General features: G+C 42.0%; 2 pseudogenes; one reads left to right on the top strand and one right to left on the bottom strand.

The window, feature by feature from the left end:
* Positions 1–14,622: 14,622 nt before the first annotated feature.
* LOC136319569 (guanine nucleotide-binding protein G(T) subunit gamma-T1 pseudogene) lies at positions 14,623–21,196 on the bottom strand (annotated as a pseudogene).
* LOC136321521 (small nucleolar RNA U3) lies at positions 15,363–15,480 on the top strand (annotated as a pseudogene).
* Positions 21,197–22,088: the final 892 nt, after the last annotated feature.

A 22,088-nucleotide genomic window follows, 5' to 3' on the forward strand; every position in this document is an offset into this window, starting at 1 on the left:
ATTGATAAGCTAAGAGGCAAAGTAGTCAAGTCTTTGGTTTTGTAGTTCATTGTTTTCTCTGACCTGCTGTTGTTAATTCAAATGTATAGACTGAAAAGGGGATTTTTTTCCCCTCTGTGGTTAAATGGTTGACCACTCTTTATATTCCCAGATGATCTTCTCCTATGGATCACACTTTCTACCTCCTTTCTGGTGCCCAGACATCACTGACAAGGAAAAATAAACACAGGATTATATTAACTTTAATCAAAATATAGCAGGTGAGGTAAATCAGCTGTTGAACGCATAACTGCATCGGGTTATAAACCTGCACATGCCCTCACCTTCTTACTCTCCAGCTAGCAAAGTTGGCAGTTGCTGCAGAGAGATAAGACTATTAGCAGACGGCAGGCATCCCCATCCCAGGCCATTTTCAGAATGAATTACTTGATTTCTCACAGAGTGTATGAAGAGGCCACAGCACTGATGAGCTTACTGTAAACCTTCCAGAGAAGATGATGCCACAAATGCCCCAGCGGCCTCTGCAGCGAATTCAGATCTATGCCCTGCCAGACTTGCTTCCTTCTGGGGGTCTCAGAGCCCCGTGGGAGCCTCCTGTCTGCACAGGCAAGGCTGCAGTGTCTTCCATGCGCCCCCACCCCCAGAGAACATCAAGCTGCTTTGTTTCCGTTATTGAGTAGCATTCTGTTTGGTGCGGCACCAATCAGAAATGCTTCTAAGTTGATTGCTGATATTTCTAGTCTTATTTACTGTATTTTATTAAATATTTTAGCACACCATTTGGTTCAGATTTTTTTTTTCTTATTTTCCTCCTATAACCCTTGCTGTGTCTTATGGTCAGGTGCGTCTTATGGAGTGAAAAATACAGTATTATTTATATTTAGTGACAAGAGACAGGATACAGATAGGGACAAACAGGAAGGGAGAGACATAAGAAGCTTCGACTTGTAGTTTCAGCACCTTAGTTGTTCACTGATTGCTTTCTCATATCTGCCTGGACCGGGGGCCTACAGCAGAGCAAGTGACCCCTTGCTCAAGTCAGTGACCTTGGGCTTCAAGCCAGCAACTCCATGCTCAAGCTGGCAACCTCAGGTTTCGATCCTGGGTCCTCTCTGTCCCAGTTTGATGCTCTAATCTACACTGCACTGCTGCCTGGTCAGGCTGTAGTCTTAATTTTGATGTAAACACTTAGTAAATGGTCCACTTGTTATTGGTGTAGCATACAGGTGTAATGTTGATGCTGTATAAAACTACTCACAATGTAAAGCTCTTTTGATGGTATTTCTTTTGGAGTAGATATGACTACCCTAAGGCAGAGAGCTAGAGGGAGAGAGTTTTATGGAAACTGACTCCTAGTAAGTTCTTACTCAAATCGCTTTTTCTTTATCTGCTACAAAAGCTCATTTCAAAATTGGTTTTGAAATAAAAATTGCTATGTGGGAATCACCTAGGAAGCTAGCCCCCACCCTTTCTGAGCCTTCCACAGTCAGACACCCCACCTGTCCCCCTTGAGCCTGCCAGTGGGCAGCTGGTCTGTACTATCAGTAAACATTGTGTTTTCTTTGCCCTTGACTGGGTCCATAGGGAAGGAAGTGTCAGGAGAAGCAAGCGGCCCCCTCACCCTTTCGTGCACCAGGACTCCAGGCAGCCTCCAGTCCTGTGCAGAACTGAAATGGATTTCCTTGGTCACACAAGAACACTACACAGAAGTATGAGGCACGCTACCCTGGCTCTTCCAGCTAGCTTAGTGGCTGTACTACAAGGCACAAAACAAAATCTCTTCTATGACCACTTTTGTCATAAAGTGGGTACCTGGGATGGAGCTCCTAAAACAGTTTTCTAAGTGCTTGGGGCACTGGAGCAGCAGCTTTTCTAGTACTTGGCCTTTGACCCCAGTTTCTGATACAGAGAACCTAAATCCCTTGGAATTTTCTGGGTAGTAGTATTGTTCTAAAGAAGTGACTTGTTGGGCTTCTGAAATAGCTTTAGGATGGGGGCTGGTCACCAAAAAGACCTAGTATGATTAAAAGCTTAGAACGTTCAGTCTCAACCCCATCCTCTAGGAAGGGGGGGGGGGGGACTGGGAACTGAGTTGATGGCTGTTTGGGCCCACGCAATGAAGCTGCCATAAAAATACCGGTATGAAGAGGTTTCAAGAACTTCTGGATGGTGAACATGGCCACATGCCAGGAGGGTGGTGCACCCCAACCCACAGGGGCAGAAGCTCCCACACTCAGGACTTCTAGGACTTTTGTGTATCTCTTCATGTGGTATTTCATCTATCCTTATCCATTATTGTATAATAAACTGGTAAATGTTAGGTGTTTCCCCTAGTACTGTGAACCATTCTAGCAAATTATTGAACAAGAAGGGATCGCAGAAACGCTGATTTATAGCTGGTTAGTTAGAAATACAGGTGACAACCTGGACTTGGAATTGGCATCTGAAGTGGAGGCGGGGGAGCAGTCTGTGGGACAGCCATTAACATGGGGTGGCATCTGTGCTAACTGGTTAGTGTAAGACTTGCCGGACAGCCACCTGGTGTTCTATAGTAGTATGATGTGCAAAACTCACACATCTGGTGCCAGAAGTATTAAAAAGATGGACTGGCCCTGGCTAGGTGGCTCAGTTGGTGAGAGTTGACCTAATATGCCAAAGTTGTGGGTTCTATCCCTGGTCAGGGCACATACGAAAATCAACCAATGAATGCATAAATAAATGGGACAACAAATGTTGCTTTTCTCTGCCTCTAAAAATCAGTAAATTTAAAAAATGAGAAGATGGACTATTTAATAAACAGTTTTACTGGCACCATATATCTGTTTGGAGAAGGGGCAGAATTCTCTTTAACATAAATTCCAATTAAAGAGTACATGTAGGGAATTCTAAAGAAGAAAATACAGGTGATCTCATTCAAATAGGAAAAGGGAAAGGGTATGATTACCCCTCCCCCCAAAAGTTCACCAATGAAGAAGTACTTCTGACCAATAGAAAAACTTTATTTTTAGTATTAACTAAAAGATGTAAATGAAAACAATAGTGCTTTCCAAGTGTAATGCTGTTCTTAGTGTTTTTATTTATGTATCTGTTCATTGACTCTAGTCTGAAGAAGATACCTTAGTTACACCTATCTTATACATGAGGAAACCGACCTACAAAAGGTACATCAGTCACCATGTGATCTTTAGCAACTAAGTGATTGAGCTGCGACCCTGGTCCTCTAGGTCTGCTCATAACTACAGTGCTGTATACTGGTGCAGAAGGTGCCACCTTGCGTGTCAAACAGCACTTGTATATAGAACAGCACAGGCAAGAGTGCACAGAGTTTGATTGTTAATCTAAAGCTAAGGTGAGCATTAAGTCATACAGGTTGGGTTTGTTTTGTTTTTTGGGGGGGAGGGTGGATGGAAATTAGCTAGAGTTGTAAGAAGTTTTAAGAATTTTTACCCTTTAACCAAAAATTGTAACTTTAGGAAGTTTACCCAGGGAAATAACCTGAGGATGGGGATTCAGACTAGGGGAGTTGTTTTACACTGTTGCAGCATAAGTTTGAGAATAGGAATTGTCCATGTCAATGAATAGGAGATCAGATTAACAGGAAGCGTTGCTCCCAGAAGCCACCCATTGAGACCTCACTGCAACACAGAACATCTCCATCTTGGGTCAGCTTACAGCAGCAGATAGACTAAATCTTGACCGCTACTATCCCAGATCAAAGGCCAGTCTCCAAGACCAGGCCCTGCCACTGCCCAAGCTAACCAAAATACTCTTTGGAAGAGGAAATACTTTTGTTACCAATCTTTGTGGGTCAGAGACCCAAGCCAAGGTCCTACCCAAGGCCATTTGCCCCAATGGAACAGAGACTGCATTCTGTAAAGCAGAGCAGACACTTCATTCCTTGACCCTCTGCTAATGCCAACTTCCCAACTCTGGCAGGAGCCTTCCTTGTTTATAGGCTGTGGCATGGAGTGATTCAATTCTTTTAGGCTTGCCTGATCAGGCGGTGACACAGTGGATAGAGCGTCGGACTGGGATGCGGAGGACCCAGGTTCGAGACCCCGAGGTCACCAGCTTGAGCATGGACTCATCTGGTTTCAGCAAAGCTTACCACCTTGGACCCAAGGTCACTGGCTTGAGCAAGAGTTTACTTGATCTGCTGAAGGCCCACGGTCAAGGCACATATGAGAAAGCAATCAAATGAACAACTGAGGTGTCACAACAAAGAACTGATGATTGATGCTTCTCATCTCTTTGTTTATCCCTCTCTCTGACTCTCTCTCTCTCTGTGTCTCTGTAAAAACAAAACAATTCTTTTAGGTTTATGTAGCTATTCTGTTCTGCACAGCCCTTTTTGCACACGATGCCCCACCACCGTCTTGGGTTTTGCCCTCAGCACCTAGGTCTTTGCACTTGGGAATCCTTTCCAGTTCCTGTAAGCAAGCTTGGCTCATGATCTGGTTTAGGTAATAGTGAAACTGTCTTTTGGATAATAGCCAGTGACGTTTTCTCCCTCGGGAGGGTTGGACTGCTGAAGATGAGGTGGAAGGAGGGAGTCTTCACTGAAGACTGGAGGGATACTAGTCCCAGCTGCTTGGAAGAACAAGATTCCTTACCAGTGACCCAACAGTGAGTTTTACTGTCGTGAAATTTAAGATTCAAGTGCAGCTCTCCAGATCTCTTGTTCTGGGTCATGGGAAAGCCGAGAACCCACAGGAATTTTTAGTTTCACACTATTCAAGCAGCTTCTCAGAGTTAGTTTCTTGATTGCAAGCCTTAGCATATATATTTCACCAAGTTTTGACACTTGGTAATTTCTCCCCAAATGCAGCTTCCTGAGAAGGGTGGGGGTGATCCATTACATGGGGGTTTCACATGTTTGGTTGGCTCCAGGCCCTGCCCTTCAATCCTGTGCTGGAACCGCTGGAACCCCTCAGTGTGCCTTTGCCTCGCTGTTTATCAAGTACTGAAGGCTTAAAATTCCAACCTTTCTCTTCCATTCTTGAAAATTCTGCTTAGGCTTTTTCTCTTCATTGTTTTTTTTTTTTTTTTTTTTTTTTTTTGTATTTTTCTGAAGTGAGAAGCAGGAGGCAGAGAGACTCCCGCATGCACCCAACCAGGATCCACCCAGCATGCCCACCAGGGGGCGATGCTCTGTCCATCTAGGGCATTGCTCCGTTTTAGTTGGAGCCATTCTAGCTCCTGAGGTGGAGGCCATGCAGCCATCCTCAGCGCCTGGGCCAGCTTTGCTCTAATGGAGCCTTGGCTGTGGGAGGGGAAGAGAGAGACAGAAAAACGAGAGGGGGAAAGGTGGAGAAGCAGATGGGCGCTTCTCTTGTGTGCCCTGGTCAGGAATTGAACCCAGGACTTCCGCACTCCGGGCCTATGCTGTATCACTGCCAACAGGCCAGGGCTTCTTCATTGCCTCTGAATAGAACTCAAGTTCTTTGCTGTTTGCATCTATACTTTTTACTAATTTTATCTCTTTGATTCCTAACACCCCTGGGAGGGAAAACTAGTGACTGATAATTTTTAGGGGCATTATGAATTGGACAGCTCTTTCAGAAAGTCATAAAAATATTTGTATTCTTTGCCCTGTAATTCCACCTCTGAGAGTCTAAAGAAATTAATCCAAGTTATTGAATGTACTTTAAATAGAAGAATACCCATCATAGTGATTGATACTGCCAAAGGAAAACCATGTAGAGTAAGAGAAAGGTCAATGTTAACTTCCAAAGTAAAGGACTAACAGAGACCAGGAAAGAACAGAGCTAGAGAACAACCAGGAAAGAGAGGTCAAGGCCATAGTTGTAGTAGGGAATGGTCAACACAAGTGAAATACTCAAACCTGCTCATTGGCTCCCGCAGTTAGGAACTTAAATTTTACCCCTAGCTATACACAGGCATTGGCAGAGGCAGAGGCAGAAGCCAGGTTACATGGAATTTAGAAATGGGAAGAACTGAGGTATCAAAAGGCGTGGCTATGAACTAAAAGAGCTAAAGGACACTAAATAAAAGGCATACAGACCAAGGAAGAGTTTAAGATGAAAGTAAATTCACTTCCTTGTTCATCCAGTCACTATGTTGAGTGCCTTCTGTGAGCCAGGAGTTTTAGTTGCAAAAGCAAACAAGACAGAGTTTTAGTTTCATGGAGCTTATTTTCTTGTAAGAGCAGGCAGTGAACAAATACTTTATGACAGGTGGTGAGTGCTATAAGAAAAAGGGTGGGGAGATAGACTGACCCTTGCAAGAAAGATCTCTGATGAAGTGACTTTTGAATAAAGACTTGAATGAAGTGAGTAAGCCAGGTGGTAAGATGTGCAGACTGACTCCCTTTCCCACATACACAAGCAGTGGGAAGACCGAAGATCTCAAAGGGGGCTGCACTTGGCTTCTCTGAGATGCAGCAAGGATACCAGATGGCTTGAGCAGAGCAGGTGAGTGCGCTCAGAAGCTGTGGTGAGAGGTGGCCGTGTGCCAGGGTGTTCCTGGTCATGCCGAGGCTTGGCTTTCATTCTGACCTGGGATACCACTGTAAACGTTGAGCAGGGGACCCTTAAAGAGAAAAAACTTTTGTTGTTAGAAGAATCACTGTGACTGCTATATTGAAAATGGACGACAGAGAGACAAAAGAAACTTGCAGACCAGCCAGGAGACTATTGTCGTAGTCCTCCAGTATGAACAGATTTTATCTGGAAGGGGCTGCCAAGGTGAGAGACAACCAGAGCATGTACTAGACGTTGACCGAGATGGCTGCACAGGAGGCTCCTGGACTGAATATGCAGCTATACACGGAGCCATTAACCTTTGTTAGAAATCCAGAAGCTAGTTGGATGACTCCCATACATTGGGTGAAATACCCTCATCAAAACAGGTAGGAAAGGCTGAGACACACTGGCCATAAGGCCCACCTTCTGCACAGCATCATACAATCAGGAGGGAACTCCCCAATTTCAGCTTTTTGCTGAAGAGAGAAGGGTTAGGACCCTACACCTAGCAATTCAACCTTTAAGACTCCCATCCAAAGGATGGACCTCCAAACAACTCACTGGGAAAGGCAGCCGGGCTTGCGTTTATGAGACCCACAAGACTGGAGCAAACAAGAGGAGTTAAGGATCTAACTATGGTAACTATAGTTGATAACACTATACTATATTTAGTCTGCATTTGGGAATCCATAAATGTGGAGGGCTGATTTAAGTTATACACAAATTTTCAACGGGGTAGGGATTGGTGCCCCTAGTGCCTGCATTATTCAATAGTTAACTGTATGGTAGAATTGAAATTTGCTGAAAGAACTTAAAATGCCCCCACCGCACAAAGGTAAATATGCAAGATGATGGATTTGTAACTCACTGGGAGGAATCCTTTCACAATGTGTGCTATATTATATCTTCACACTGTATACTTTAAATGTCTTAAAATTTTGTCAATTATATCTCAATAAACCTTTTTAAAAAAGGAAAAAACTGTACTAGTATTAATTAGGGTAGGAATTAAGGAAGTTAAAAATAGGCCTTGGCCAGTTGGTTTAGTGGTAGAGCATCGGCCCGGCATGTGGATGTCTGGGTTTGATTCCCAGTCAGGGTACATAGGAGAAGCAACCATTGCTTCTCCACTCCTCCCCTTTCCCCTTCTCTCTTCTTTATCCCTCTCTCCCTCACTCTCTTTTCCTCTCCTGCAGCCACGGCTCGATTGATTCGAGCATGTCATCCCTAGGGCACTGAGGATGGCTCCAGAGACCCTTGCCTAAGGTGCTAAAAATAGCTTGGTTGCGAGCATGGCACCAGATGGGCAGAGCTTTGGTCCCAGACAGGGTTTGCTGGCTGGATGCCAGCCAGGGTGCATTTGAGAGTCTGTCTATATCCCCTCTTCTCACTTGGAAAGGAAGAAAAAATAAAAAATAAATATAGACAAAAATAGATGCAATGCGATAGGCTGCAAAATCAGTGGGAGGAAGGGAAATACTGAGTGGTTAGGATTGGAGATGAGATGAGGTAGGAAAAGAAAGGCAAAGGACAGCCTGGAATCCAGACATACAGAGGACAACTGGCAGAACATTCTTTCCGTTGAAGAGCTTTCTCTCCCCTCCTGACCACATTCCCTTCACTGAGGGAGGCGGGACGCACCTGCTGGTGGTGAGGAGGTGCAGCACGGCGGTGACAACTGTGGGCCCTGCAGCGCACTGTGGGTTTAAACATTCTGCCGCTGCCTCAGTTTCTTTCAGGTTTAAAATGGTGTAATAATGCTGACCTCATAAGGTTGTTGTATTTAGTGAATTAGGAAATTGAAGTATTTTAACATCCTGGCACATAACCAAGTTTCAGTACATAATAGATATTTCTATTGGGATGCAGTATAGCTGTGGTCAAGAGGCTAGATTCTGGAGGCAAAACTCCTGTGTGCAAATTCTGACACTGCCCCTTAACTAGACAGGAACCTTTGGAAAAGTTACTAAATTTCCCTTTATCTTTAAAATGAGAATAATTATAGACCCTACCTCATAGGATTATAAGAAGGATCAACTAGGTTAATATAAGTAAGTGCATATAATAAGCACATTTAAGTGTATATTATTATTAGTATCACTAGAGAGCCTTTTTAAATATCAGTTTAGCTGTGTAAACTCTCCACTTTGTTTGCGTAGTTGACGTCAGCCAAGTGCTGGTGAAGATCCCATGAGCTGCTTCCAAAGCAGAACCCTGCACCTCTCACTGCACGTGTCCTCACACGCAGTCGTCCTTGGTCCTGAGGCAGCTCCAGTAACACCATAGTTCGGCATGATAGAACACTTCTTGGAAGGTAGCCATCCCCACACATCTAAGTATACTTAGGTCAGCAGTTTTAGGTGCCCTCATATAAAATAGAATAATTTCTAAAGTAATTTGAGCCCACCTTCCTATTTTTCCAATCGAGAAGAAGTACTTACCCAGACCTTGCTTAACATCTCACAGACTACATTTTACCGTTGAAGACGTTGACTTCTCATGAGGCCGTGTTCCTCTGTATTAGGATTAGGTCTGGTGGTGTAGAACAGAAAATGCACACCAAGAATAATTCAAACAAGACAGAAGTTTACTGGCCCTGGCCGGTTGGCTCAGTGGTAGAGCGTCGGCCTGGCGTGCAGAAGTCCCTGGTTCGATTCCCGGCCAGGGCACACAGGAGAAGCGCCCATCTGCTTCTCCACCCCTCCCCCTCTCCTTCCTCTCTGTCTCTCTCTTCCCCTCCCGCAGCGAGGCTCCATTGGAGCAAAGATGGCCCCGGCGCTGGGGATGGCTCCTTGGCCTCTGCCCCAGGCGCTGGAGTGGCTCTGGTCGCAACACAGCGACGCCCCAGAGGGGCAGAGCATCGCCCCCTGGTGGGTAGGGTGTCGCCCCCTTGTGGGCGTGCCGGGTGGATCCCGGTCGGGCGCATGCGGGAGTCTGTCTGACTGTCTCTCCCCGTTTCCAGCTTCAGAAAAATACAAAAAAAAAAAAAAAAAAAAAGACAGAAGTTTACTTTCTCACATAAAAGTCTGACCTGGCCCAGCAGCTTTGCCCACAGATTGGAAGGTGTTCACTTTATGTGTTAGATGCCCTGCTGTTTCATATTTCCTCTTCTCACAATCCCCTGTGGGAAGCAGTACAAACATACTCCAAGCAGCAAATGGAAGAAGGAAAGAAGGGAGGGGGAGAGAACACCCAGCAATTCTGCACATCTGCTCACAACCCATTGGCCAGAACTTTTTCCTCTGGCTTCAGTGGAAGCCTGGAGATAGTCTTAAAATTGGGTGACCACGTATGTATGCAGCTACAACAGCTAAGTGAATGCATTATTATAGGAGAGGGGGAAGAATACATTTGAAAAAAAATCTAGTAACCTCTGTCAGAGTCGTGCAATTTTTATTAAAAGAATTGCTAATTTCTTGAACTCTTTTCTGATCGACTTCACCACCCTACCATGTCATGTACTGTAAGCTGATATCCTAAAAGAATTCTAGTTTATAGTTTTATTGAAATATTTCAAAGAAATTAAATACTAAAAAGTATCAAAAGCTTTAAAAGTGAATGACAGGCAAGTCCAAACTGCTGGTGTTCAGTAAGTGTTACAAGGCATGTTGACATCCTCGCCAGATTTTAGACCCAGCTCTGTGCCACGTTGACATCTTTTTGAAAATAGCACAAAAGTCACAGAAGACATTATTTAAGTGGCTAGGAGAAAATGAGGCAAAAATGAAATGTAACAAAGAACATCAAAGATCTGAGGTTACTTGCACACGTGCCCCAGAACCTCCCGCGAAGCCGGAGCCTGATTTGGTGGCTGAGGGCTTTAAGGTAAGTGCCTGCCGGGCTTAGTTCGTCACGGGCAGAATCCGGCCTAGTTCATTTTCATCCCTCTTAGGAGGGAAATGTGGCAAGGTCTAGCATATTTTTATAGCTGAGACTGTACAAAAAGATGGCCCTAACCCAAGAAGGCAAGAGGTCAGCAAGTTGAGCAGGACTTGTGGAAGGAAATGCTGACAGAACTTTGTACTAAGAATTCGTGAGGGTATCTGAGTATATAGTCCTTTCAAACTCATTGGCTGGAAATCTGAAAACATTTCTGAGTGAAACTGTACCTTGAAGTTTTCAGCACTTACTCAGATCATAAGAACAGAATGACCTAAACCAAAATCAACCCAGAGTAATGGTTAAAAAAAAAAAAAAAAAAAGGAAAGAAAGAAAGTAAGCAGGCTTTCTGGGAACAAAGTCACAGAAATGGGAAATGGAAATTTTTAATTGAGTTAAAGTCACTAATATTTAGAAAACCTCCACGGCTGGAGGGCACATTTCCTTGAGTCTAGGACAAAAGCCAGTTATAGTCGAAGAAAAATACAGAGAACCGTTGTGTTGAGAGCTAGTAAAACAAGAGCGGATAGAGTAGGCCTTTAACAAATCCCAGCGTTTAGTTCCCGGGCTCCCCCATCCCCTGAATGGCTTTGATATCTGACTACAGGATTCAAGAAGAAACAAAAATGTTCCCACTGACCCACAGTGCTGCGGGCCCTGCTCCCCCATACTCTTAAGAATTTGGGGCACTGGCTGGGTTGCCCAGTTGGTTAGAGCATCAGCCCAATACAACAAGGTTGTGAGTTCAATCCTCAGTCAGGGCACATATAAGAATCAACAACAACAACGAAGAAAAAAAGAAAAAAGGAATCAACCCATGAATGCATAAATAAGTGGAACAACAAATCAGTCTCTCTCTCTCTGTCAAAATCAATCAACCAACATATGAATAAATAAATAAATACCAAATAAAAAGAATTTTGGAACTGGGTTTACTATTTGTTTCTGCAGCCTGACCTAGATCAGCAGATCCGGGCTCTGGCATCATGGAGCCCTCATATGAGGTGGTGGCCAAGTCGCTCCCTCAGCCACCCCAGGATGGAGCCAGCTCCCTCAAACAAGTGTGCAGGGCCCTGCTGTCACCAGAGACCAGCTGACGCCTCAGAGCGTGTGACAGACTGAACACAGACACTCTGAATCTTCATGTGGATGCACCACAAAGGCAAGCAGAAGTCTTGGGCCTTACTTCCCAGAGATTACTGTTAAATATCAGGCATCATTTCAACTGCCTCAAGCCCCATGTCTACTATGGGCCAGTTACGTGTACTCTTTCTTTCTTTTTTTTTACAGAGATAGAGAGTCAGAGAGAGGGATAGACAGGGACAGACAGACAGGAATGGAGAGAGATGAGAAGCAACAATCATCAGTTTTTCATTGCAGCACTTTAGTTGTTCATTGATTGCTTTCTCATATGTGCCTTGATCGTGGGGCTACAACAGATGGAGTAACCCCTTGCTCAAGCCAGCGACCTTGAGTCCAAGCTGGTGAGCTTTGCTCAAACCAGATGAGCCCACGCTCAAGCTGGCGACCTCGGGGTCTCGAACCTGGGTCTTCTGCATCCCAGTCTGACGCTCTATCCACTGCGCCACCGCCTGGTCAGGCACTCTAATCCTTATAGTCATCCTGCAATGTGGGAATTCTGCTCATGTAATACAGATGAGGAAACCAGGCTTGGAAGAAGTTATGAAACTATGGAAGATTTGAGGCAGTCAGCCTCAGATGTTTTCTCATATTCTACCCTGTCCCTTTACACCTCCTTAATTTCTTCAAACCTATGTAATTCAGGGGCCAAAGTAAGCAATTTTCCAGCCAGAGGATAAAGCTGCCCACACCCAGGCTCTACCCTGCAAATCTTGAATAACACCATCTAAAACTCAGGTGCTTGGTTACTCTGCGAACTGAAACCTACATAAAATCTTTCTAAGCTCATCTTAAATTTCTTTTCTAAACCTGTCACTAAAGGTGCTAAAAATATTGTGAGTTAGATGCAACCACCGACCTCTCTCGGAATATCCTGTCCTGTCTTCTCCCCCTTTCCTTGTCTCCTTCGCTGCGTTGGTACTGAAGACCGAAAGCAGGTTGCACTAGCCCTGAGAAGCCTCTCTGATCCAGCAGGCTCTTCTACTGGACTGTGAGCAACTTGACGAAAGGACGAATTTTATTTTGCCTCCCTTATGCCTTACACACATGAGGCTGGAAGGACTCATTTGGTCAACACTTCATTGAATCAGTGACATTGATAGGAAGTTCTCAGTGGTACAACAGTTTATATAGACTTGCTTTATAATTTAATCATCTAACAAAAGCTACCACTCTAAGCTGTTTAGAGTCTGGGTTGTTAAAGAAACCCTGCAAGCCTTGGCCAGGGAGCTCAGTTGGTTAGATCATTGTCCTGACATGCCAAGGTTGTAGCTTTGATCCCAGGTCAGGGCACATATAAGAATCAACCAATGAATGCATAAATAAGTGGAACAGCAAATTGATGTTTCTCTCTTTCCCTTCCTCTCTCTCTCTAAAAATCCATTTTTAAAAAAGCCCTGCATATTTATTTTAGAGATACCACTACTCTGCAAATTCTAAACACAAGAAATTATATTAAGAGAAGAAAAGAACATTCTTTGCCTTCATTTTCCAAAGGATGCCCTTCAACTCTGACATCTTGGCAGCAAACAAGACTTTTAGTCATTTGATATTTTCTTCTGATTCAGATTCATATTGTGAAGGAGAACTGCTACAACTAACAAACTAATGCTGGCATCTTACCATGTTATGCCTGGCTTGTTTTAATAATCTCATGGTCTGAACTTTTCAAGCGTGTGAGAAAAACAATGTCAATTTCTGCTGACTTACTGAAACCACTGGGCTGTCACTTAGCCTTTATTTGTTGGTTACTGGAAGCTCTGTGATTTGTCTCAGTGAAAAGTCAGTAAGTTTTTCCTCCCTATCTGTTAAAAGTAAAGATAAATATTATTTATAAAAAGTTTACACTTTTTTCTTAAAACGAAAATTGGCAAAAACCATTCCATATTGTTATTAGCTTTTCCAAAGACATTTCTTTTTCTGTTGACCTTTGGAAAAATGCCTTAACAAAACATTCTGCCTTCCTGTCAGGAGACATTCTTCTGTTCACAGTACAGCACATAAGCATGACCTTTTCACTTTATGGAATGGATTGGGATTTGAGTGTTCAGGGGACAATTGTGGGGGGGAACACTTCTTTTTAATTAAAAAAATTATTGATTTATTTTTTGAGAGAGAGAGAGAAAGAAAGAAACATTGATTTGTTTTTCTAGTTACTTATGCACGCATTGTTGATTCTTGTATGTGCCCTGACCAGGAATCAAACCCGTAACCTTGGTGTAAAACTTTTTTTTGAGAGAGAGAACTAGAGAGAGATGGGAAATATCAACTTGTAATTGTGTCACTTTAGTTGTTCACTGATTGCTTCTCATATGTGCCTTGACCGGAAGGGGAGGCTCCAGCTGAGCCAGTGACCCCTTGCTCAAACCAGCGACTCCTTGCTCAAGTATGCGACCTTGGGTTTCAAGCCCGAAATCTTGCGACTCAAGCCATCATCCTTGGGATCATGTGATGATCCTGTGCTCAAGCTGGCGACCCCATAGTCAAGCTGGATGAGCCCATTCTCACGCCAGCGACTGTGGGGTTTCAAACCCGAAACCTCAATGTCCCAGGTCTACGCTCTGTCCACTGTGCCACTACCGGTCAGGCAGCGTAAAACTGTTTTGAAGTATAAACTACATTATTTAAATACACAGATCTTTTTTTCCCCATTTTTTATTAAAATTTTATATTTATAAATTTAAAGATTTATGTACATGCTTAATAGTATTATTATACATGGCCCAAAATTAAGATTGTCATTAAAGTTCAAGATATTCAAAGGATTTTTTTTTTCTTTTCATTTTTCCGAAGCTGGAAACGGGGAGGCAGTCAGACAGACTCCCGCATGCACCCGACCGGGATCCACCCGGTATGCCCACCAGGGGGTGATGTTCTGCCCCTCTAGGGCGTCGCTCCGTTGCATCCAGAGCCAGAGCCATTCTAGAGCCTGAGGCAGAGGCCACAGAGCCATCCCCAGCGCCCGGGCCATCTTTGCTCCAATGGAGCTCGGCTGCGGGAGGGGAAGAGAGAGACAGAGAGGAAGGAGAGGGGGAGGGGTGGAGAAGCAGATGGGCGCTTCTCCTGTGTGCCCTGGCCGGGAATTGAACCCGGGACTCCCGCATGCCAGGCTGACGCTCTACCACTGAGCCAACCGGCCAGGGCAGGGTTGTTTTTTTTGTTTTGTTTTGTTTTTTAATGAAATCACACAGCTTCCTTTGAGCTCCTTGAAGGAGTTTTTGGCCCCTGGGATACGCTTTATTAATGGATCATCCCCAGATTTTTCTTCAACATAATCCCTTACTTCTTCATAACAGTTGGATGCCAGCCTTCTTTCCAGTGTCTCTTCTTGCTTGAGTTGGTCATCTTCCTTCTTCAATTTGTCCTTCTCTGTCAGATCTTCAATATTGAGATCTTTTGACTGCCAGTTCTTGGCATTGCTCTTTTGATTTCATATGATGCTAGTAACATCCAGATTGTAATCTCTAAATAGTATTTCTCACTAAAGGAACCAGGGCTGGGGTTCTTAGGAGGTATTGTTCAGTTCGGGGCAGGAGCAAAGACACAAGAGCAGAAGCACACAGAGCTCAAATACACAAATCTTAAGTGTCCTGCCTGATGAGTATTTACAAAGTGAACTCATCCATCTTCACTGCCATTCAGATCACGATGTGGACCTCAAAAAGAAATATATCTACTAAGAAGGGCTCCTCGTGGGCACAAATTTATAAAAGACTTTAGCAACTGTTGACATCAGAGGCCTTTCACATGTGCTGCATTTCAGGGAAAAGTTACAGATTAAACTGTTAGCCTCCTGCACTGTGTTCCCACCGGCTGAGTCAACCCTGATAAGGAAGATCCTGGTATTATCTTTTGACCAAGACTATACTTTCAGGGATCATTTCTATAGTTCATCTTTCAACCAATAGGACTGAGACCTGTCCTGTCCAATTGGAATTATGTACCTATATCCTTATTTGCATCTAAACTGACCAGTTAGAGTGGCTCCATAACAACCAATCATAATGCAAGAAGGGTAATGCTATTTGGACCAATCAGACTGTGCAGATTTAGATCCCTCATTTGCTTAAAAATGGACCAATCAGAAACTAGAGTGTAAACATGCTCTGTAAAAGGCTGCCTACCCTTTGTCTCTTCAGAGAGCATTTTTGGTTTTCACAGGAGGCTGTATTCCCCCAGTTTGCAAATTGTTTACTTGTATAAAGTTTCTCCTTTTACCACACCCTGGATTGGAGATTTTTGTTGGCATGAGGTTGGTGGCGGAGACCCTTTGTTGACTAAGATTAGCAGAAAATTCCTTTATATACCATCTTAGTCATTCTTCATCACAAAGGTAACCATTATTTTGACTTCTATCATCAAGATTAATATGCTTGTCTTATTTTGGAATGTTGTATTAACAGACTCTTACCATATTATGCTCTTTTGTATCTTTTTTTGCTTAATATTATGTCCATGAGATTGATCTATCTAGCTACATCTGGCAGTATTTTATTTGTTTTACAGTATTCTATTGCATGAATATAACAAAATTTAATTAGATATTGCTGATAATCATTTGGCTTGTTTCAGCTTTTTGGCTATTATCAGTAAAGTTCTTAGGAACATTTTTATCCATGTCTCTGGTAAATATTGTATAAACTTCATTTCTGTTCCATATTAAGGCAAGTAGAATTGTTGATCATGGGCCTGACCAAGCAGTGGCGCAGTGGATAGAGTGTCCGACTGGGATGCGGAGGATCCAGGTTCAAGACCTCAAGGTCGCCAGCTTGAGCGCGGGCTCATCTGGTTTGAGCAAAGCTCACCAGCTTGGACCCAAGGTCGCTGGCTCCAGCAAAGGGTTGCTCTGTCTGCTGAAGGCTCGCGGTCAAGGCACATGTGAGAAAGCAATCAATGAACAACTAAGGTTTTACAATGAAAAACTGATGATTGATGCTTCATGCTTCTCATCTTTCTCTGTTCCTGTCTGTCTGTCCCTACCTGTCCCTTTCTCTTACTCTGTCTCTGTAAAAAAAAAAAAAAATTACTGATCTTGGTGTATATATATATATATTATGTATATATATATATATCCACACACACACACATTATATGTTCAGCTTTAATAAATACTGCCAAACATATTCCTAAGTGTTTGTGCCAATTCATGCTCCCACCAGCAGTTATATGAAAGTTAAAATTGCTCTGCATCCTTGTAGATATTTACTATTTTTAACTTTTTTATTTTAGCCATTATTTTGGGTGTATAGTGGTATCTCATGGTTTTAACATGCTTTATTTTGTTAAGTAATAAGATTGATCTCTTTTTTTATATCTATTAGTCATTTGGATATTCTCTTTTGTGAAGTGCCTATTCAAGTCTTTTGCCTATTTTTTAATGGATTGTCTTTTTTTCCTACTGATTTATAAAAGTTATTTATGTGGGTTTTTTTTTTGTTAGATACATGTATGGGAAATATAGTCTCCCAGTGGCTTGCCCTTTGACTCCCTTGATGGTGTCTTCAAATAAAAAGAGATCTTAATTTTAATACAATCCAGCTTATCAGTTTTTTTATGGGTAGCGATTTTATGGCTTGTTCCTCCTGGGAGGTGAGTGGCGCAGGGAGCAGCAGGCTTGGAGAGCTATGTAGAACACTGTCAGATTGACATTTACCCACATACAAGATGCAGTTTTTAATTTCGAGCAGACTTTGAGGATCTTTTGGGCATGCAAAAAAGGATATAAAGATATTCTCTAATATTTTTCATTATAAGCCTTATTGTTTTACCTTCCATATTTAGGTCTCTGATCCACTTTAAATTAATTGTATATAGTATGATGTAGGTGTCAAGGTTCATTTTTTTCCCATGCAAACATTATTTTTTTATTAAAAAGATTGTTCCCCGTGCCCCACTCTGTTATTGTAGCATCTTTTTCAGAAATCAGTGGTGAATATGTGTGAGTTTGTTTCTGGACTGTTTATTATATTGCATTGAATTTTTTCTTTATTCTTGGACGAATACTGCATTGTCTTAATTACTGAAATGTTACATTACAACTTGGTAGTGTTAAATCCCCCAATTCTGTTGTGTTTCTTCAAACTGACTGGGCTATCATAGGGTTTTTGTTTGTTTGTTTTTTTACCGAGGTTATAATTTCCATAATAATATTAGGAGTAGCTTATTAATTGCTACCAAAAAAAAAAAAAACCTGCTGGAAATTTGTTTGAGATTGCATTGAGTCTGTAGATTAATTTGGAAAGGACTGACGTCTTAAGTATTTTGAATCTTCTAATGCATGATGATGTTGTATCTGTTTATTCCACTTATTTGTCTTCTTTAATTTCTCTCAACATTATTTTGACATCTTCAGCATAGAAGATCTCATATTTCATTTGATACTTTCCTTAATTTTGATGATATTATAAATATTATTTAAAATGTTCTCCAATTGCCTGTTGCTAGTATGAAGAAATGTAAGGGATCTTTTTTGACCTTGAATTCTGTGACTTTGCTAAATTCACTTATAAATTCTAGTACTTTGAATTGTCTATAGATAGAATGTTGGCATCTATAAGTAAGAGAGTTTACTTCTTTCTTTCTCATCGCTAATTTTTTATTTCTTTTTCTTGCCTTTATTGAACTGGCTAGAACTTCCATTTCTATTTAATACTGTTGAATAGAGGTGTGATATCATATGTATCTTGTTCCTGACTTCAATAGGAAAATGTTTAATATTTAACTATTAAGTTCGATGTTAGCTGTAGAGTTTTAGAAAAATATTCCTTGTTTTGCTAAGAATTTTTTTAATGTTTATTTTATTGATTTTAGAGAGAGAAGAAGGGAGAGAGAGAGAGAGACAGGAACTTCTATCTGTTCCTGTATGTACCTGGGCCTGGGAATTGAACCAGCAACCTCTGTGATTCAGAACAATGCTCTAATCAACTGAACTATCCAGCAGAGCTACTAAGAGCTTTATCATGCATACTATTACGAATTATTATCACACTATTGAATATATCAAATGCTCCATCTATTGAGAGAATCATATGTTACCTCCTATGTTTTGTTCATTATACACTTGATTTTTTAAAATTTGATATAATTTTAGATTTACATACTGTTGTACAAAATAATAGACAAATAGCATGTACTTTTTACCCAGTTTCCCTTAATAACAGTTTTCAAAATTAGAGTATAATATCACATCCAGGATATTAATGTTGATATAATCCACTGATCTTGTTTGTTTTCCACTTTGATTTTTAAACACTAAATCAACCTTCTATTCTTTATTTATGAAATTATAAATATAAATTTATTTTTTGCTGGGTTTAATAAGCTAATATTTTGTGGAGGATTTTTATCTCTATTCATGAGAGGTACTGGCCGGTAATTTATTTCTTCAGATTTGAATTTTATTTATTTTTTTAACTATAAATAATTTTTTATTCTTCAATTACAGTTGACATACATTATTATATTAGTTTCAGGTGTACAACTTAGTGATTAGACATTATATAACTTACTAAGTGATCATCCTCATATACATATCTTACACCCATCTGACACTATACATAGTTATTACAATATTATTGGCTATATTTCTTATGTTGTATTTTATATCCCCATGATTATTCTGTAACTGCCAATTTGTACTTCTCTACCCCTTCACCTTTTCATCATTCTCCTAACCCCCACCCCCACAATCTGGCAGCCATCAAAATATTCTTGCATCTATAAGTTTGTTTCTGCTCTGCTTGTTCATTTATTTTTTTAAAGATTCAATTGTTGATAGATATATATTTATTGCCATTTTATTATTTATATATTTATCATTTTCTAAAAAAAAATTTCCATTGATTTGAGAGAGAGAGAGGAAAGGAGAGAAACAGAAGCATCAACTCATTGTTCCACTTAGTTGATCCATTTAGTTGTGTACTCATTGGTTGCTTCTCCTATGTGCCCTAACTGGGGATCAAACCCATGACCTCAGCACACTGGGATAATACTCTACCCACTGAGCCACCCTGCCAGGCTCTCTTCTTAAGGAAGATACTTTAACATTTTATGTAATACTAGTTTATGATGATGAACTCCTTTAGCTTTTGCTTGTTTGGGAAGCTTTTTATATGTCATTTGATTCTAAATGATAGCTTTGCCGGGTAAAATAATCTTGGTTGTAAGTTATTGTTTTTCATCACTTTGAATATTTCTTGCCAATCCCTTCTGGCCTGCAAAGTTGCCGTGAAAAATCAGCTGACAGTCTTATGGGAGCTCCCTTGTAGGTAAATAACTGATTTCTTCTCTTTGTTTTTAAGACCTCTTTTTGTCTTTAACCCTTGGCATTTTAATTATGATGTGTCTTGGTGTGGGCCTCTTTGGGTTCATTGTTTGGGACTCTCTGTGGTTTCTGGATTTGTATGTCTATTTCCTTCACCAGGTTAGGGAAGTTTTCCATTGTTATTTTTTCACATAAATTTTCAATCCCTTGCTTCCTCTTCTCCTGGCACTCCCATGATGTGAATGTTGTCCCAGAGGCGCCTCATACTATCCTCAGTTTTTTTAGATTTTTTTCTCTTTGGTGTTCTGATTGGGTGTTTTCTGTTTCCTAACCTTTCAAATGTCTGATTTGATCCTCTGCTTCATCCACTCTATTGGTTTTCAACCTTTTTACACTTGGGGACCAGTGAAAATAGGAGAATTATTACTTCAGGGATCACTAAGGCAGCAATCACCTTGAGCAGAAGCAAATTTGACTAAGATTATTGGGTCTATAATCTTCATACAGCATAAGGATGGTTAACTCTTTCACAAACCACACAAAATTTCTGGCAGACTGGTTGCAGATTGGCAGTTGAAAAACACTGATCTACTCCACTGTTAATCTCTATAATGTATTCTTTATTTTTGACTGGTTAGTTTTTATGTTTTCAATCACCATTTTTATGTTTCCTTTCTCTTTGTTGTTTTCTCTACATTTATCTCTTTTTCCATTAAGTTCATTGAGCATCTTTATAATCATTGTTTTTCCCCAATGTTCTTGTTTGTTTTTGTTTTTTACTTATTATTTTTAGAGAGAGGAGAGAGAGAGAGAGAGAAAAGGGGGGAGTGCAACGCATCAATTCTTAGTAGTAGTAGTAGTAGTAGTTACTTGTCATATGTGCCTTGACAGGGCCAGCCCAGGATTTCGAACCAGCAACCTCAGCATTGCAGGTCAGTGCTTTACGGCGCCACGACAAGTCAGGCTATATAATCAATGTTTTGAATTCTGCATGTAGTAGATTGCTTGTCTCCATTTTTAGTTCTTTTTCTGGATTTTTGTTCTGTTCTTTCATATGGGACATGTTTCTTTGTCTCCTCAGTTTGTCAGCCTCCATGTGTTTGTTTCTATGTATTAGGCAGAGCTGGTATGTCTCTTGGGTATGGTAGAGTGGCTGAAAGTAATAGGTGTTCTCTAGGGTCCAGTGGCACAGCCTCAACTTTCACCCAGCTGGGCACTCCAGGTGTGCACCACCCCTGTCGTCTATGTATAGCCTCCTGTTGTAGGTGAACCTTGATTGCTGTTGGCACATCAAGGGGAGGGATGTACTGCCAGGACAATCAGCTGCAAGGACTGGCTGCCAACACTGTAGAGGATCAGCTGTGCAGGGCCCACCCCATGGAGCCAGACTTACTTCAGCAGCACTCTGGTGCCTGCTGCGCCTGCTCATTGAGTATGTTGTTTGTGGAGGTGGTTGGGTAGTGTTTTGGAGTGATCTGAGGCTGTCTGCTGGGTGCACTGGCTCTGGGGCCTCCCAGGAGGTGCAGGCCAAGGTCAACTGTAGCCTGTATTCTGCTAGGGCCAACTGGCATGAGTTACAAAGTGATGTGCTGATGGCTGCTACTTGTATTGGGCTTGGAGGTGCCCAGGGGAGACCAAGCTGTGATCCAAGGCAGCTGCCGCCAGTGCCGGGCCTGGGGTCTCTTAGCAAGAAGTATGGGGCACATTGGGGCCAGATGCCGGTTGTTTGAGAGATGCCTGATAATTCAGTTCCTGCTCATACGCCCCTTTTGCCTTTGGAGCTGCTGCCACAGTGCTCAGAGTGAGTGAGTCCAACTAAATCTATGTACAGGCCCTTTGAGAGGAGCTGCCTGGAGCTCCAGCAGCCCACCATCTCCTTCAGCCACAATCCTTGCTGGTTTTTACAGCCAGAAGTTATGGGGACTTCACTTCCTCACACTGGAACCATGGGCTAGGGGGCCCAGTGTGGGACTGGGACCCCTCTTCTCAGGTGAGACCTCCGCAGCTGAGATGGCCTTCCCAATTTTTATCTGCTACAAGTGGACATGGGACCAGCCCTGTTCTGCATCTTCACTCCTTCTATCAGTCTCAGTGTGGTTTCTTCGTTATATCCCTAGTTATAGGATTTCTGTTTAGTTAGATTTCAGGCAGTTCTGAAGGATGGTTTTTCTGTAGTGTAGCTGTAATTTTGATGTGGTTGTGGGAGGATGAGACTGTCACGTTTGCCGACACCACCATTTTAACCAAGGCTTTACTTGTAATTTTTTCTTGTAATGACTTGCCAGGTTTTTGTGTTAGACTTTTATTGACATCATAGACCA

This window comes from Saccopteryx bilineata, chromosome 1, assembly GCF_036850765.1.
Source record: "Saccopteryx bilineata isolate mSacBil1 chromosome 1, mSacBil1_pri_phased_curated, whole genome shotgun sequence".
Classification (NCBI taxonomy): domain Eukaryota; kingdom Metazoa; phylum Chordata; class Mammalia; order Chiroptera; family Emballonuridae; genus Saccopteryx; species Saccopteryx bilineata.